Here is a 17,247-nt window from a genome sequence, read left to right on the forward strand (position 1 = left end):
CCCAAAATGTATCACTAAGGTGACAGAAGTTGATTTTGGAGCATCATTTTTGAACAGGAGCTTCAACCGTTTTGTGGCATATGAGAAAATCCCTAATCCCCGGACCTGTCGATTTTGGTCAAAAATGAAAATGTCAAAAGTGCCCCAATTTCTGCTTTAAACTTTAGATACTATCCCAAAATGTATCACTAAGGTGACAGAAGTTGATTTCGGAGCATCATTTTTGAACAGGAGCTTCACCATATTGTGGCATATGAGAAATTCCCTAAGCCGCGGACCTGTCGATTTTGGTCAAAAATGAAAATTTCAAAAGTGCCCCAATTTCTGCTTTAAACTTTAGGTACTATCCCAAAATGTATCACTAAGGTGACTGAAGTTGATTTTGGAGCATCATTTTTGAACAGGAGCTTCAACCGTTTTGTGGCATATGAGAAATTCCCTAAGCCCCGGACCTGTCGATTTTGGTCAAAAATGAAAATTTCAAAAGTGCCCCAATTTCTGCTTTAAACTTCAGTTACTATCCCAAAATGTATCACTAAGGTGACAGAAGTTTATTTCGGAGCATCATTTTTGAACAGGAGCTTCAACCGTTTTGTGGCATATGAGAAATTCCCTAAGCCCCGGACCTGTCGATTTTGGTCAAAAATTAAAATTTCAAAAGTGCCCCAATTTCTGCTTTAAAGTTCAGGTACTATCCCAAAATGTATCACTAAGGTGACAGAAGTTGATTTCGGAGCATCATTTTTGAACAGGAGCTTCAACCGTTTTGTGGCAGATAAGAAATTCCCTAAACCCGAAACCTGTCGATTTTGGTCAAAAATGAAAATTTCAAAAGTGCCCCAATTTCTGCTTTAAACTTTAGGTACTATCCCAAAATGTATCACTAAGGTTGTGACAGAAGTTGATTTCGGAGCATCATTTTTTAACAGGACCTTCAACCGTTTTGTGGCAGATGAGAAATTCCCTAAGCCCCGGACCTGTCGATTTTGGTCAAAAATGAAAATTTCAAAAGTGCCCCAATTTCTGCTTTAAACTTTAGGTACTATCCCAAAATGGTATCACTAAGGTGACAGAAGTTGATTTCGGAGCATCATTTTTGAACAGGAGCTTCACCATATTGTGGCATATGAGAAATTCCCTAAGCCGCGGACCTGTCGATTTTGGTCAAAAATGAAAATTTCAAAAGTGCCCCAATTTCTGCTTTAAACTTTAGGTACTATCCCAAAATGTATCACTAAGGTGACTGAAGTTGATTTTGGAGCATCATTTTTGAACAGGAGCTTCAACCGTTTTGTGGCATATGAGAAATTCCCTAAGCCCCGGACCTGTCGATTTTGGTCAAAAATGAAAATTTCAAAAGTGCCCCATTTTCTGCTTTAAACTTCAGTTACTATCCCAAAATGTATCACTAAGGTGACAGAAGTTTATTTCGGAGCATCATTTTTGAACAGGAGCTTCAACCATTTTGTGGCATATGTGAAATTCCCTAAGACCCAAACCTGTCGATTTGGTCAAAAATGAAAATTTCAAAAGTGCCCCAATTTCGGCTTTAAACTTTAGGTACTATCCCAAAATGTATCACTAAGGTGACTGAAGTTGATTTTGGAGCATCATTTTTGAACAGGAGCTTCAACCGTTTTGTGGCATATGAGAAATTCCCTAAGCCACGGACCAGTCGATTTTGGTCAAAAATGAAAATGTCAAAAGTGTCCCAATTTCTGCTTTAAACTTCAGGTACTATCCCAAAATGTATCACTAAGGTGACAGAAGTTGATTTCGGAGCATCATTTTTGAACAGGAGCTTCACCGTATTGTGGCATATGAGAAATTCCCTAAACCCCGGACCTGTCGATTTTGGTCAAAAATGAAAATTTCAAAAGTGCCCCAATTTCTGCTTTATACTTTAGGTACTATCCCAAAATGTATCACTAAGGTGACAGAAGTTGATTTTGGAGCATCATTTTTGAACAGGAGCTTCAACCGTTTTGTGGCATATAAGAAAATCCCTAATCCCCGGAACTGTCGATTTTGGTCAAAAATGAAAATGTCAAAAGTGCCCCAATTTCTGCTTTAAACTTTAGGTACTATCCCAAAATGTATCACTAAGGTGACAGAAGTTGATTTCGGAGCATCATTTTTGAACAGGAGCTTCAACCGTTTTGTGGCATATGAGAAAATCCCTAAGCCCCGGACCTGTCGATTTTGGTCAAAAATGAAAATTTCAAAAGTGCCCCAATTTCTGCTTTAAACTTTAGGTACTATCCCAAAATGTATCACTAAGGTGACAGAAGTTGATTTCGGAGCATCATTTTTGAACAGGAGCTTCACCGTATTGTGGCATATGAGAAATTCCCTAAGCCGCAGTCCTGTCGATTTTGGTCAAAAATGAAAATTTCAAAAGTGCCCCAATTTCTGCTTTAAACTTTAGGTACTATCCCAAACTGTATCACTAAGGTGACTGAAGTTGATTTTGGAGCATCATTTTTGAACAGGAGCTTCAACCGTTTTGTGGCATATGAGAAATTCCCTAAGCCACCGACCAGTCGATTTTGGTCAAAAATGAAAATTTCAAAAGTGTCCCAATTCTGCTTTAAACTTCAGGTACTATCCCAAAATGTATCACTAAGGTGACAGAAGTTGATTTCGAAGCATCATTTTTGAACAGGAGCTTCACCGTATTGTGGCATATGAGAAATTTCCTAAGCCGCGGACCTGTCGAGTTTGGTCAAAAATGAAAATTTCAAAAGTGCACCAATTTCTGCTTTAAACTTTAGGTACTATCCGAAAATGTATTACTAAGGTGACAGAAGTTGATTTCGGAGCATCATTTTTGAACAGGAGCTTCAAACGTTTTGTGGCATATGAGAAATTCCCTAAGCCCCGGACATGTTGATTTTGGTCAAAAATGAAAATTTCAAAAGTGCCCCAATTTCTGTTTAAAACTTTAGGTGCTATCCCAAAATGTATCACTAAGGTGACAGAAGTTGATTTTGGAGCATCATTTTTGAACAGGAGCTTCAACCGTTTTGTGGCATATGAGAAATTCCCTAAGCCCCGGACCTGTCGATTTTGGTCAAAAATGAAAATTTCAAAAGTGCCCCAATTTCTGCTTTAAACTTCAGTTACTATCCCAAAATGTATCACTAAGGTGACAGAAGTTTATTTCGGAGCATCATTTTTGAACAGGAGCTTTAACCATTTTGTGTCATATGTGAAATTCCCTAAGACCCAAACCTGTCGATTTGGTCAAAAATGAAAATGTCAAAAGTGCCCCAATTTCTGCTTTAAACTTTAGGTACTATCCCAAAATGTATCACTAAGGTGACAGAAGTTGATTTCGGAGCATCATTTTTGAACAGGAGCTTCAACCGTTTTGTGGCAGATGAGAAATTCCCTAAGCCCCGGACCTGTCGATTTTGGTCAAAAATGAAAATGTCAAAAGTGCCCCAATTTCTGCTTTAAATTTCAGGTACTATCCCAAAATGTATCACTAAGGTGACAGAAGTTGATTTCGGAGCATCATTTTTGAACAGGAGCTTCAACCGTTTTGTGGCAGATAAGAAATTCCCTAAACCCCAAACCTGTCGATTTTGGTCAAAAATGAAAATTTCAAAAGTGCCCCAATTTCTGCTTTAAACTTTAGGTACTATCCCAAAATGTATCACTAAGGTTGTGACAGAAGTTGATTTCGGAGCATCATTTTTTAACAGGACCTTCAACCGTTTTGTGGCAGATGAGAAATTCCCTAAGCCCCGGACCTGTCGATTTTGGTCAAAAATGAAAATTTCAAAAGTGCCCCAATTTCTGCTTTAAACTTTAGGTACTATCCCAAAATGGTATCACTAAGGTGACAGAAGTTGATTTCGGAGCATCATTTTTGAACAGGAGCTTCACCATATTGTGGCATATGAGAAATTCCCTAAGCCGCGGACCTGTCGATTTTGGTCAAAAATGAAAATTTCAAAAGTGCCCCAATTTCTGCTTTAAACTTTAGGTACTATCCCAAAATGTATCACTAAGGTGACTGAAGTTGATTTTGGAGCATCATTTTTGAACAGGAGCTTCAACCGTTTTGTGGCATATGAGAAATTCCCTAAGCCCCGGACCTGTCGATTTTGGTCAAAAATGAAAATTTCAAAAGTGCCCCATTTTCTGCTTTAAACTTCAGTTACTATCCCAAAATGTATCACTAAGGTGACAGAAGTTTATTTCGGAGCATCATTTTTGAACAGGAGCTTCAACCATTTTGTGGCATATGTGAAATTCCCTAAGACCCAAACCTGTCGATTTGGTCAAAAATGAAAATTTCAAAAGTGCCCCAATTTCTGCTTTAAACTTTAGGTACTATCCCAAAATGTATCACTAAGGTGACTGAAGTTGATTTTGGAGCATCATTTTTGAACAGGAGCTTCAACCGTTTTGTGGCATATGAGAAATTCCCTAAGCCACGGACCAGTCGATTTTGGTCAAAAATGAAAATGTCAAAAGTGTCCCAATTTCTGCTTTAAACTTCAGGTACTATCCCAAAATGTATCACTAAGGTGACAGAAGTTGATTTCGGAGCATCATTTTTGAACAGGAGCTTCAACCGTTTTGTGGCATATGAGAAATTCCCTGAGCCGCGGACCTGTCGATTTTGGTCAAAAATGAAAATGTCAAAAGTGCCCCAATTTCTGCTTTAAACTTTAGGTACTATCCCAAAATGTATCACTAAGGTGATAGAAGTTGATTTCGGAGCATCATTTTTGAACAGGAGCTTCACCGTATTGTGGCATATGAGAAATTCCCTAAGCCGCGGACCTGTCGATTTTGGTCAAAAATGAAAATGTCAAAAGTGCCCCAATTTCTGCTTTAAACTTTAGGTACTATCCGAAAATGTATCACTAAGGTGACAGAAGTTGATTTCGGAGCATCATTTTTGAAAAGGAGCTTCAACCGTTTTGTGGCATATGAGAAATTCCCTGAGCCGCGGACCTGTCGATTTTGGTCAAAAATGAAAATGTCAAAAGTGCCCCAATTTCTGCTTTAAACTTCAGGTACTATCCCAAAATGTATCACTAAGGTGACATAAGTTGATTTCGGAGCATCATTTTTGAACAGGAGCTTCAACCATTTTGTGGCATATGAGAAATTCCCTAAGCCCCGGACCTGTCGATTTTGGTCAAAAATTAAAATTTCAAAAGTGCCCCAATTTCTGCTTTAAACTTTAGGTACTATCCCAAAATGTATCACTAAGGTGACAGAAGTTGATTTCAGAGCATCATTTTTGAACAGGAGCTTCAACCGTTTTGTGGCAGATGAGAAATTCCCTAAGCCCCGGACCTGTCGATTTTGGTCAAAAATGAAAATTTTAAAAGTGCCCCAATTTCTGCTTTAAACTTTAGGTACTATCCCAAAATGTATCACTAAGGTGACAGAGGTTGATTTCGGAGCATCATTTTTGAACAGGAGCTTCAACCGTTTGTGGCAGATGAGAAATTCCCTAAGCCCCGGACCTGTCGATTTTGGTCAAAAATGAAAATTTAAAAAGTGCCCCAATTTCTGCTTTAAACTTTAGGTACTATCCCAAAATGTATCACTAAGGTGACAGAAGTTGATTTTGGAGCATCATTTTTGAACAGGAGCTTCAACCGTTTTGTGGCATATGAGAAAATCCCTAATCCCCGGACCTGTCGATTTTGGTCAAAAATGAAAATGTCAAAAGTGCCCCAATTTCTGCTTTAAACTTTAGATACTATCCCAAAATGTATCACTAAGGTGACAGAAGTTGATTTCGGAGCATCATTTTTGAACAGGAGCTTCACCATATTGTGGCATATGAGAAATTCCCTAAGCCGCGGACCTGTCGATTTTGGTCAAAAATGAAAATTTCAAAAGTGCCCCAATTTCTGCTTTAAACTTTAGGTACTATCCCAAAATGTATCACTAAGGTGACTGAAGTTGATTTTGGAGCATCATTTTTGAACAGGAGCTTCAACCGTTTTGTGGCATATGAGAAATTCCCTAAGCCCCGGACCTGTCGATTTTGGTCAAAAATGAAAATTTCAAAAGTGCCCCAATTTCTGCTTTAAACTTCAGTTACTATCCCAAAATGTATCACTAAGGTGACAGAAGTTTATTTCGGAGCATCATTTTTGAACAGGAGCTTCAACCGTTTTGTGGCATATGAGAAATTCCCTAAGCCCCGGACCTGTCGATTTTGGTCAAAAATTAAAATTTCAAAAGTGCCCCAATTTCTGCTTTAAAGTTCAGGTACTATCCCAAAATGTATCACTAAGGTGACAGAAGTTGATTTCGGAGCATCATTTTTGAACAGGAGCTTCAACCGTTTTGTGGCAGATAAGAAATTCCCTAAGCCCCAAACCTGTCGATTTTGGTCAAAAATGAAAATTTCAAAAGTGCCCCAATTTCTGCTTTAAACTTTAGGTACTATCCCAAAATGTATCACTAAGGTGACAGAAGTTGATTTCGGAGCATCATTTTTGAACAGGAGCTTCAACCGTTTTGTGGCAGATGAGAAATTCCCTAAGCCCCGGACCTGTCGATTTTGGTCAAAAATGAAAATGTCAAAAGTGCCCCAATTTCTGCTTTAAATTTCAGGTACTATCCCAAAATGTATCACTAAGGTGACAGAAGTTGATTTCGGAGCATCATTTTTGAACAGGAGCTTCAACCGTTTTGTGGCAGATAAGAAATTCCCTAAACCCCAAACCTGTCGATTTTGGTCAAAAATGAAAATTTCAAAAGTGCCCCAATTTCTGCTTTAAACTTTAGGTACTATCCCAAAATGTATCACTAAGGTTGTGACAGAAGTTGATTTCGGAGCATCATTTTTTAACAGGACCTTCAACCGTTTTGTGGCAGATGAGAAATTCCCTAAGCCCCGGACCTGTCGATTTTGGTCAAAAATGAAAATTTCAAAAGTGCCCCAATTTCTGCTTTAAACTTTAGGTACTATCCCAAAATGGTATCACTAAGGTGACAGAAGTTGATTTCGGAGCATCATTTTTGAACAGGAGCTTCACCATATTGTGGCATATGAGAAATTCCCTAAGCCGCGGACCTGTCGATTTTGGTCAAAAATGAAAATTTCAAAAGTGCCCCAATTTCTGCTTTAAACTTTAGGTACTATCCCAAAATGTATCACTAAGGTGACTGAAGTTGATTTTGGAGCATCATTTTTGAACAGGAGCTTCAACCGTTTTGTGGCATATGAGAAATTCCCTAAGCCCCGGACCTGTCGATTTTGGTCAAAAATGAAAATTTCAAAAGTGCCCCATTTTCTGCTTTAAACTTCAGTTACTATCCCAAAATGTATCACTAAGGTGACAGAAGTTTATTTCGGAGCATCATTTTTGAACAGGAGCTTCAACCATTTTGTGGCATATGTGAAATTCCCTAAGACCCAAACCTGTCGATTTGGTCAAAAATGAAAATTTCAAAAGTGCCCCAATTTCTGCTTTAAACTTTAGGTACTATCCCAAAATGTATCACTAAGGTGACTGAAGTTGATTTTGGAGCATCATTTTTGAACAGGAGCTTCAACCGTTTTGTGGCATATGAGAAATTCCCTAAGCCACGGACCAGTCGATTTTGGTCAAAAATGAAAATGTCAAAAGTGTCCCAATTTCTGCTTTAAACTTCAGGTACTATCCCAAAATGTATCACTAAGGTGACAGAAGTTGATTTCGGAGCATCATTTTTGAACAGGAGCTTCAACCGTTTTGTGGCATATGAGAAATTCCCTGAGCCGCGGACCTGTCGATTTTGGTCAAAAATGAAAATGTCAAAAGTGCCCCAATTTCTGCTTTAAACTTTAGGTACTATCCCAAAATGTATCACTAAGGTGATAGAAGTTGATTTCGGAGCATCATTTTTGAACAGGAGCTTCACCGTATTGTGGCATATGAGAAATTCCCTAAGCCGCGGACCTGTCGATTTTGGTCAAAAATGAAAATGTCAAAAGTGCCCCAATTTCTGCTTTAAACTTTAGGTACTATCCGAAAATGTATCACTAAGGTGACAGAAGTTGATTTCGGAGCATCATTTTTGAAAAGGAGCTTCAACCGTTTTGTGGCATATGAGAAATTCCCTGAGCCGCGGACCTGTCGATTTTGGTCAAAAATGAAAATGTCAAAAGTGCCCCAATTTCTGCTTTAAACTTCAGGTACTATCCCAAAATGTATCACTAAGGTGACATAAGTTGATTTCGGAGCATCATTTTTGAACAGGAGCTTCAACCATTTTGTGGCATATGAGAAATTCCCTAAGCCCCGGACCTGTCGATTTTGGTCAAAAATTAAAATTTCAAAAGTGCCCCAATTTCTGCTTTAAACTTTAGGTACTATCCCAAAATGTATCACTAAGGTGACAGAAGTTGATTTCAGAGCATCATTTTTGAACAGGAGCTTCAACCGTTTTGTGGCAGATGAGAAATTCCCTAAGCCCCGGACCTGTCGATTTTGGTCAAAAATGAAAATTTTAAAAGTGCCCCAATTTCTGCTTTAAACTTTAGGTACTATCCCAAAATGTATCACTAAGGTGACAGAGGTTGATTTCGGAGCATCATTTTTGAACAGGAGCTTCAACCGTTTGTGGCAGATGAGAAATTCCCTAAGCCCCGGACCTGTCGATTTTGGTCAAAAATGAAAATTTAAAAAGTGCCCCAATTTCTGCTTTAAACTTTAGGTACTATCCCAAAATGTATCACTAAGGTGACAGAAGTTGATTTTGGAGCATCATTTTTGAACAGGAGCTTCAACCGTTTTGTGGCATATGAGAAAATCCCTAATCCCCGGACCTGTCGATTTTGGTCAAAAATGAAAATGTCAAAAGTGCCCCAATTTCTGCTTTAAACTTTAGATACTATCCCAAAATGTATCACTAAGGTGACAGAAGTTGATTTCGGAGCATCATTTTTGAACAGGAGCTTCACCATATTGTGGCATATGAGAAATTCCCTAAGCCGCGGACCTGTCGATTTTGGTCAAAAATGAAAATTTCAAAAGTGCCCCAATTTCTGCTTTAAACTTTAGGTACTATCCCAAAATGTATCACTAAGGTGACTGAAGTTGATTTTGGAGCATCATTTTTGAACAGGAGCTTCAACCGTTTTGTGGCATATGAGAAATTCCCTAAGCCCCGGACCTGTCGATTTTGGTCAAAAATGAAAATTTCAAAAGTGCCCCAATTTCTGCTTTAAACTTCAGTTACTATCCCAAAATGTATCACTAAGGTGACAGAAGTTTATTTCGGAGCATCATTTTTGAACAGGAGCTTCAACCGTTTTGTGGCATATGAGAAATTCCCTAAGCCCCGGACCTGTCGATTTTGGTCAAAAATTAAAATTTCAAAAGTGCCCCAATTTCTGCTTTAAAGTTCAGGTACTATCCCAAAATGTATCACTAAGGTGACAGAAGTTGATTTCGGAGCATCATTTTTGAACAGGAGCTTCAACCGTTTTGTGGCAGATAAGAAATTCCCTAAACCCCAAACCTGTCGATTTTGGTCAAAAATGAAAATTTCAAAAGTGCCCCAATTTCTGCTTTAAACTTTAGGTACTATCCCAAAATGTATCACTAAGGTTGTGACAGAAGTTGATTTCGGAGCATCATTTTTTAACAGGACCTTCAACCGTTTTGTGGCAGATGAGAAATTCCCTAAGCCCCGGACCTGTCGATTTTGGTCAAAAATGAAAATTTCAAAAGTGCCCCAATTTCTGCTTTAAACTTTAGGTACTATCCCAAAATGGTATCACTAAGGTGACAGAAGTTGATTTCGGAGCATCATTTTTGAACAGGAGCTTCACCATATTGTGGCATATGAGAAATTCCCTAAGCCGCGGACCTGTCGATTTTGGTCAAAAATGAAAATTTCAAAAGTGCCCCAATTTCTGCTTTAAACTTTAGGTACTATCCCAAAATGTATCACTAAGGTGACTGAAGTTGATTTTGGAGCATCATTTTTGAACAGGAGCTTCAACCGTTTTGTGGCATATGAGAAATTCCCTAAGCCCCGGACCTGTCGATTTTGGTCAAAAATGAAAATTTCAAAAGTGCCCCATTTTCTGCTTTAAACTTCAGTTACTATCCCAAAATGTATCACTAAGGTGACAGAAGTTTATTTCGGAGCATCATTTTTGAACAGGAGCTTCAACCATTTTGTGGCATATGTGAAATTCCCTAAGACCCAAACCTGTCGATTTGGTCAAAAATGAAAATTTCAAAAGTGCCCCAATTTCTGCTTTAAACTTTAGGTACTATCCCAAAATGTATCACTAAGGTGACTGAAGTTGATTTTGGAGCATCATTTTTGAACAGGAGCTTCAACCGTTTTGTGGCATATGAGAAATTCCCTAAGCCACGGACCAGTCGATTTTGGTCAAAAATGAAAATGTCAAAAGTGTCCCAATTTCTGCTTTAAACTTCAGGTACTATCCCAAAATGTATCACTAAGGTGACAGAAGTTGATTTCGGAGCATCATTTTTGAACAGGAGCTTCACCGTATTGTGGCATATGAGAAATTCCCTAAACCCCGGACCTGTCGATTTTGGTCAAAAATGAAAATTTCAAAAGTGCCCCAATTTCTGCTTTATACTTTAGGTACTATCCCAAAATGTATCACTAAGGTGACAGAAGTTGATTTTGGAGCATCATTTTTGAACAGGAGCTTCAACCGTTTTGTGGCATATAAGAAAATCCCTAATCCCCGGAACTGTCGATTTTGGTCAAAAATGAAAATGTCAAAAGTGCCCCAATTTCTGCTTTAAACTTTAGGTACTATCCCAAAATGTATCACTAAGGTGACAGAAGTTGATTTCGGAGCATCATTTTTGAACAGGAGCTTCAACCGTTTTGTGGCATATGAGAAAATCCCTAAGCCCCGGACCTGTCGATTTTGGTCAAAAATGAAAATTTCAAAAGTGCCCCAATTTCTGCTTTAAACTTTAGGTACTATCCCAAAATGTATCACTAAGGTGACAGAAGTTGATTTCGGAGCATCATTTTTGAACAGGAGCTTCACCGTATTGTGGCATATGAGAAATTCCCTAAGCCGCAGTCCTGTCGATTTTGGTCAAAAATGAAAATTTCAAAAGTGCCCCAATTTCTGCTTTAAACTTTAGGTACTATCCCAAACTGTATCACTAAGGTGACTGAAGTTGATTTTGGAGCATCATTTTTGAACAGGAGCTTCAACCGTTTTGTGGCATATGAGAAATTCCCTAAGCCGCGGACCTGTCGAGTTTGGTCAAAAATGAAAATTTCAAAAGTGCACCAATTTCTGCTTTAAACTTTAGGTACTATCCGAAAATGTATTACTAAGGTGACAGAAGTTGATTTCGGAGCATCATTTTTGAACAGGAGCTTCAAACGTTTTGTGGCATATGAGAAATTCCCTAAGCCCCGGACATGTTGATTTTGGTCAAAAATGAAAATTTCAAAAGTGCCCCAATTTCTGTTTAAAACTTTAGGTGCTATCCCAAAATGTATCACTAAGGTGACAGAAGTTGATTTTGGAGCATCATTTTTGAACAGGAGCTTCAACCGTTTTGTGGCATATGAGAAATTCCCTAAGCCCCGGACCTGTCGATTTTGGTCAAAAATGAAAATTTCAAAAGTGCCCCAATTTCTGCTTTAAACTTCAGTTACTATCCCAAAATGTATCACTAAGGTGACAGAAGTTTATTTCGGAGCATCATTTTTGAACAGGAGCTTTAACCATTTTGTGTCATATGTGAAATTCCCTAAGACCCAAACCTGTCGATTTGGTCAAAAATGAAAATGTCAAAAGTGCCCCAATTTCTGCTTTAAACTTTAGGTACTATCCCAAAATGTATCACTAAGGTGACAGAAGTTGATTTCGGAGCATCATTTTTGAACAGGAGCTTCAACCGTTTTGTGGCAGATGAGAAATTCCCTAAGCCCCGGACCTGTCGATTTTGGTCAAAAATGAAAATGTCAAAAGTGCCCCAATTTCTGCTTTAAATTTCAGGTACTATCCCAAAATGTATCACTAAGGTGACATAAGTTGATTTCGGAGCATCATTTTTGAACAGGAGCTTCAACCGTTTTGTGGCATATGAGAAATTCCCTAAGCCCCGGACCTGTCGATTTTGGTCAAAAATTAAAATTTCAAAAGTGCCCCAATTTCTGCTTTAAAGTTCAGGTACTATCCCAAAATGTATCACTAAGGTGACAGAAGTTGATTTCGGAGCATCATTTTTGAACAGGAGCTTCAACCGTTTTGTGGCAGATAAGAAATTCCCTAAACCCCAAACCTGTCGATTTTGGTCAAAAATGAAAATTTCAAAAGTGCCCCAATTTCTGCTTTAAACTTTAGGTACTATCCCAAAATGTATCACTAAGGTTGTGACAGAAGTTGATTTCGGAGCATCATTTTTTAACAGGACCTTCAACCGTTTTGTGGCAGATGAGAAATTCCCTAAGCCCCGGACCTGTCGATTTTGGTCAAAAATGAAAATTTCAAAAGTGCCCCAATTTCTGCTTTAAACTTTAGGTACTATCCCAAAATGGTATCACTAAGGTGACAGAAGTTGATTTCGGAGCATCATTTTTGAACAGGAGCTTCACCATATTGTGGCATATGAGAAATTCCCTAAGCCGCGGACCTGTCGATTTTGGTCAAAAATGAAAATTTCAAAAGTGCCCCAATTTCTGCTTTAAACTTTAGGTACTATCCCAAAATGTATCACTAAGGTGACTGAAGTTGATTTTGGAGCATCATTTTTGAACAGGAGCTTCAACCGTTTTGTGGCATATGAGAAATTCCCTAAGCCCCGGACCTGTCGATTTTGGTCAAAAATGAAAATTTCAAAAGTGCCCCATTTTCTGCTTTAAACTTCAGTTACTATCCCAAAATGTATCACTAAGGTGACAGAAGTTTATTTCGGAGCATCATTTTTGAACAGGAGCTTCAACCATTTTGTGGCATATGTGAAATTCCCTAAGACCCAAACCTGTCGATTTGGTCAAAAATGAAAATTTCAAAAGTGCCCCAATTTCTGCTTTAAACTTTAGGTACTATCCCAAAATGTATCACTAAGGTGACTGAAGTTGATTTTGGAGCATCATTTTTGAACAGGAGCTTCAACCGTTTTGTGGCATATGAGAAATTCCCTAAGCCACGGACCAGTCGATTTTGGTCAAAAATGAAAATGTCAAAAGTGTCCCAATTTCTGCTTTAAACTTCAGGTACTATCCCAAAATGTATCACTAAGGTGACAGAAGTTGATTTCGGAGCATCATTTTTGAACAGGAGCTTCACCGTATTGTGGCATATGAGAAATTCCCTAAACCCCGGACCTGTCGATTTTGGTCAAAAATGAAAATTTCAAAAGTGCCCCAATTTCTGCTTTATACTTTAGGTACTATCCCAAAATGTATCACTAAGGTGACAGAAGTTGATTTTGGAGCATCATTTTTGAACAGGAGCTTCAACCGTTTTGTGGCATATAAGAAAATCCCTAATCCCCGGAACTGTCGATTTTGGTCAAAAATGAAAATGTCAAAAGTGCCCCAATTTCTGCTTTAAACTTTAGGTACTATCCCAAAATGTATCACTAAGGTGACAGAAGTTGATTTCGGAGCATCATTTTTGAACAGGAGCTTCAACCGTTTTGTGGCATATGAGAAAATCCCTAAGCCCCGGACCTGTCGATTTTGGTCAAAAATGAAAATTTCAAAAGTGCCCCAATTTCTGCTTTAAACTTTAGGTACTATCCCAAAATGTATCACTAAGGTGACAGAAGTTGATTTCGGAGCATCATTTTTGAACAGGAGCTTCACCGTATTGTGGCATATGAGAAATTCCCTAAGCCGCAGTCCTGTCGATTTTGGTCAAAAATGAAAATTTCAAAAGTGCCCCAATTTCTGCTTTAAACTTTAGGTACTATCCCAAACTGTATCACTAAGGTGACTGAAGTTGATTTTGGAGCATCATTTTTGAACAGGAGCTTCAACCGTTTTGTGGCATATGAGAAATTCCCTAAGCCACCGACCAGTCGATTTTGGTCAAAAATGAAAATTTCAAAAGTGTCCCAATTCTGCTTTAAACTTCAGGTACTATCCCAAAATGTATCACTAAGGTGACAGAAGTTGATTTCGAAGCATCATTTTTGAACAGGAGCTTCACCGTATTGTGGCATATGAGAAATTTCCTAAGCCGCGGACCTGTCGAGTTTGGTCAAAAATGAAAATTTCAAAAGTGCACCAATTTCTGCTTTAAACTTTAGGTACTATCCGAAAATGTATTACTAAGGTGACAGAAGTTGATTTCGGAGCATCATTTTTGAACAGGAGCTTCAAACGTTTTGTGGCATATGAGAAATTCCCTAAGCCCCGGACATGTTGATTTTGGTCAAAAATGAAAATTTCAAAAGTGCCCCAATTTCTGTTTAAAACTTTAGGTGCTATCCCAAAATGTATCACTAAGGTGACAGAAGTTGATTTTGGAGCATCATTTTTGAACAGGAGCTTCAACTGTTTTGTGGCATATGAGAAAATCCCTAAACCCCGGTCCTGTCGATTTTGGTCAAAAATGAAAATTTCAAAAGTGCCCCAATTTCTGCTTTAAACTTTAGGTACTATCCCAAAATGTATCACTAAGGTGACTGAAGCTGATTTTGGAGCATCATTTTTGAACAGGAGCTTCAACCGTTTTGTGGCATATGAGAAATTCCCTAAGCCCCGGACCTGTAGATTTTAGTAAAAAATGAAAATTTCAAAAGTGCCCCAATTTCTGCTTTAAACTTCAGTTACTATCCCAAAATGTGTCACTAAGGTGACAGAAGTTTATTTCGGAGCATCATTTTTGAACAGGAGCTTCAACCGTTTTGTGGCATATGTGAAATTCCCTAAGACCCAAACCTGTCGATTTGGTCAAAAATGAAAATTTCAAAAGTGCCCCAATTTCTGCTTTAAACTTTAGGTACTATCCCAAAATGTATCACTAAGGTGACTGAAGTTGATTTTGGAGCATCATTTTTGAACAGGAGCTTCAACCGTTTTGTGGCATATGAGAAATTCCCTAAGCCACCGACCAGTCGATTTTGGTCAAAAATGAAAATTTCAAAAGTGTCCCAATTCTGCTTTAAACTTCAGGTACTATCCCAAAATGTATCACTAAGGTGACAGAAGTTGATTTCGAAGCATCATTTTTGAACAGGAGCTTCACCGTATTGTGGCATATGAGAAATTTCCTAAGCCGCGGACCTGTCGAGGTTTGGTCAAAAATGAAAATTTCAAAAGTGCACCAATTTCTGCTTTAAACTTTAGGTACTATCCGAAAATGTATTACTAAGGTGACAGAAGTTGATTTCGGAGCATCATTTTTGAACAGGAGCTTCAAACGTTTTGTGGCATATGAGAAATTCCCTAAGCCCCGGACATGTTGATTTTGGTCAAAAATGAAAATTTCAAAAGTGCCCCAATTTCTGTTTAAAACTTTAGGTACTATCCCAAAATGTATCACTAAGGTGACAGAAGTTGATTTTGGAGCATCATTTTTGAACAGGAGCTTCAACCGTTTTGTGGCATATGAGAAAATCCCTAAACCCCGGACCTGTCGATTTTGGTCAAAAATGAAAATTTCAAAAGTGCCCCAATTTCTGCTTTAAACTTTAGGTACTATCCCAAAATGTATCACTAAGGTGACAGAAGTTGATTTTGGAGCATCATTTTTGAACAGGAGCTTCAACCGTTTTGTGGCATATGAGAAATTCCCTAAGACCCAAACCTGCCGATTTGGTCAAAAATGAAAATTTCAAAAGTGCCCCAATTTCTGTTTAAAACTTTAGGTACTATCCCAAAATGTATCACTAAGGTGACAGAAGTTGATTTTGGAGCATCATTTTTGAACAGGAGCTTCAACCGTTTTGTGGCATATGAGAAAATCCCTAAACCCCGGACCTGTCAATTTTGGTCAAAAATGAAAATTTCAAAAGTGCCCCAATTTCTGCTTTAAACTTTAGGTACTATCCCAAAATGTATCACTAAGGTGACTGAAGTTGATTTTGGAGCATCATTTTTGAACAGGAGCTTCAACCGTTTTGTGGCATATGAGAAATTCCCTAAGCCACGGACCAGTCGATTTTGGTCAAAAATTAAAATGTCAAAAGTGTCCCAATTTCTGCTTTAAACTTCAGGTACTATCCCAAAATGTATCACTAAGGTGACAGAAGTTGATTTCGGAGCATCATTTTTGAACAGGAGCTTCACCGTATTGTGGCATATGAGAAATTCCCTAAGCCGCGGACCTGTCGAGTTTGGTCAAAAATGAAAATGTCAAAAGTGCCCCAATTTCTGCTTTAAACTTTAGGTACTATCCCAAAATGTATCACTAAGGTGACAGAAGTTGATTTCGGAGCATCATTTTTGAACAGGAGCTTCAACCGTTTTGTGGCATATGAGAAAATCCCTAAGCCCCGGACCTGTCGATTTTGGTCAAAAATGAAAATGTCAAAAGTGCCCCAATTTCTGCTTTAAACTTTAGGTACTATCCCAAAATGTATCACTAAGGTGACAGAAGTTGATTTCGGAGCATCATTTTTGAACAGGAGCTTCACCGTATTGTGGCATATGAGAAATTCCCTAAGCCGCGGTCCTGTCGATTTTGGTCAAAAATGAAAATTTCAAAAGTGCCCCAATTTCTGCTTTAAACTTTAGGTACTATCCCAAAATGTATCACTAAGGTGACTGAAGCTGATTTTGGAGCATCATTTTTGAACAGGAGCTTCAACCGTTTTGTGGCATATGAGAAATTCCCTAAGCCCCGGACCTGTCGATTTTAGTAAAAAATGAAAATTTCAAAAGTGCCCCAATTTCTGCTTTAAACTTCAGTTACTATCCCAAAATGTGTCACTAAGGTGACAGAAGTTTATTTCGGAGCATCATTTTTGAACAGGAGCTTCAACCGTTTTGTGGCATATGTGAAATTCCCTAAGACCCAAACCTGTCGATTTGGTCAAAAATGAAAATTTCAAAAGTGCCCCAATTTCTGCTTTAAACTTTAGGTACTATCCCAAAATGTATCACTAAGGTGACTGAAGTTGATTTTGGAGCATCATTTTTGAACAGGAGCTTCAACCGTTTTGTGGCATATGAGAAATTCCCTAAGCCACCGACCAGTCGATTTTGGTCAAAAATGAAAATTTCAAAAGTGTCCCAATTCTGCTTTAAACTTCAGGTACTATCCCAAAATGTATCACTAAGGTGACAGAAGTTGATTTC

This window comes from Pseudophryne corroboree (genome assembly GCF_028390025.1).
Source record: "Pseudophryne corroboree isolate aPseCor3 chromosome 3 unlocalized genomic scaffold, aPseCor3.hap2 SUPER_3_unloc_2, whole genome shotgun sequence".
Lineage (NCBI taxonomy): Eukaryota > Metazoa > Chordata > Amphibia > Anura > Myobatrachidae > Pseudophryne > Pseudophryne corroboree.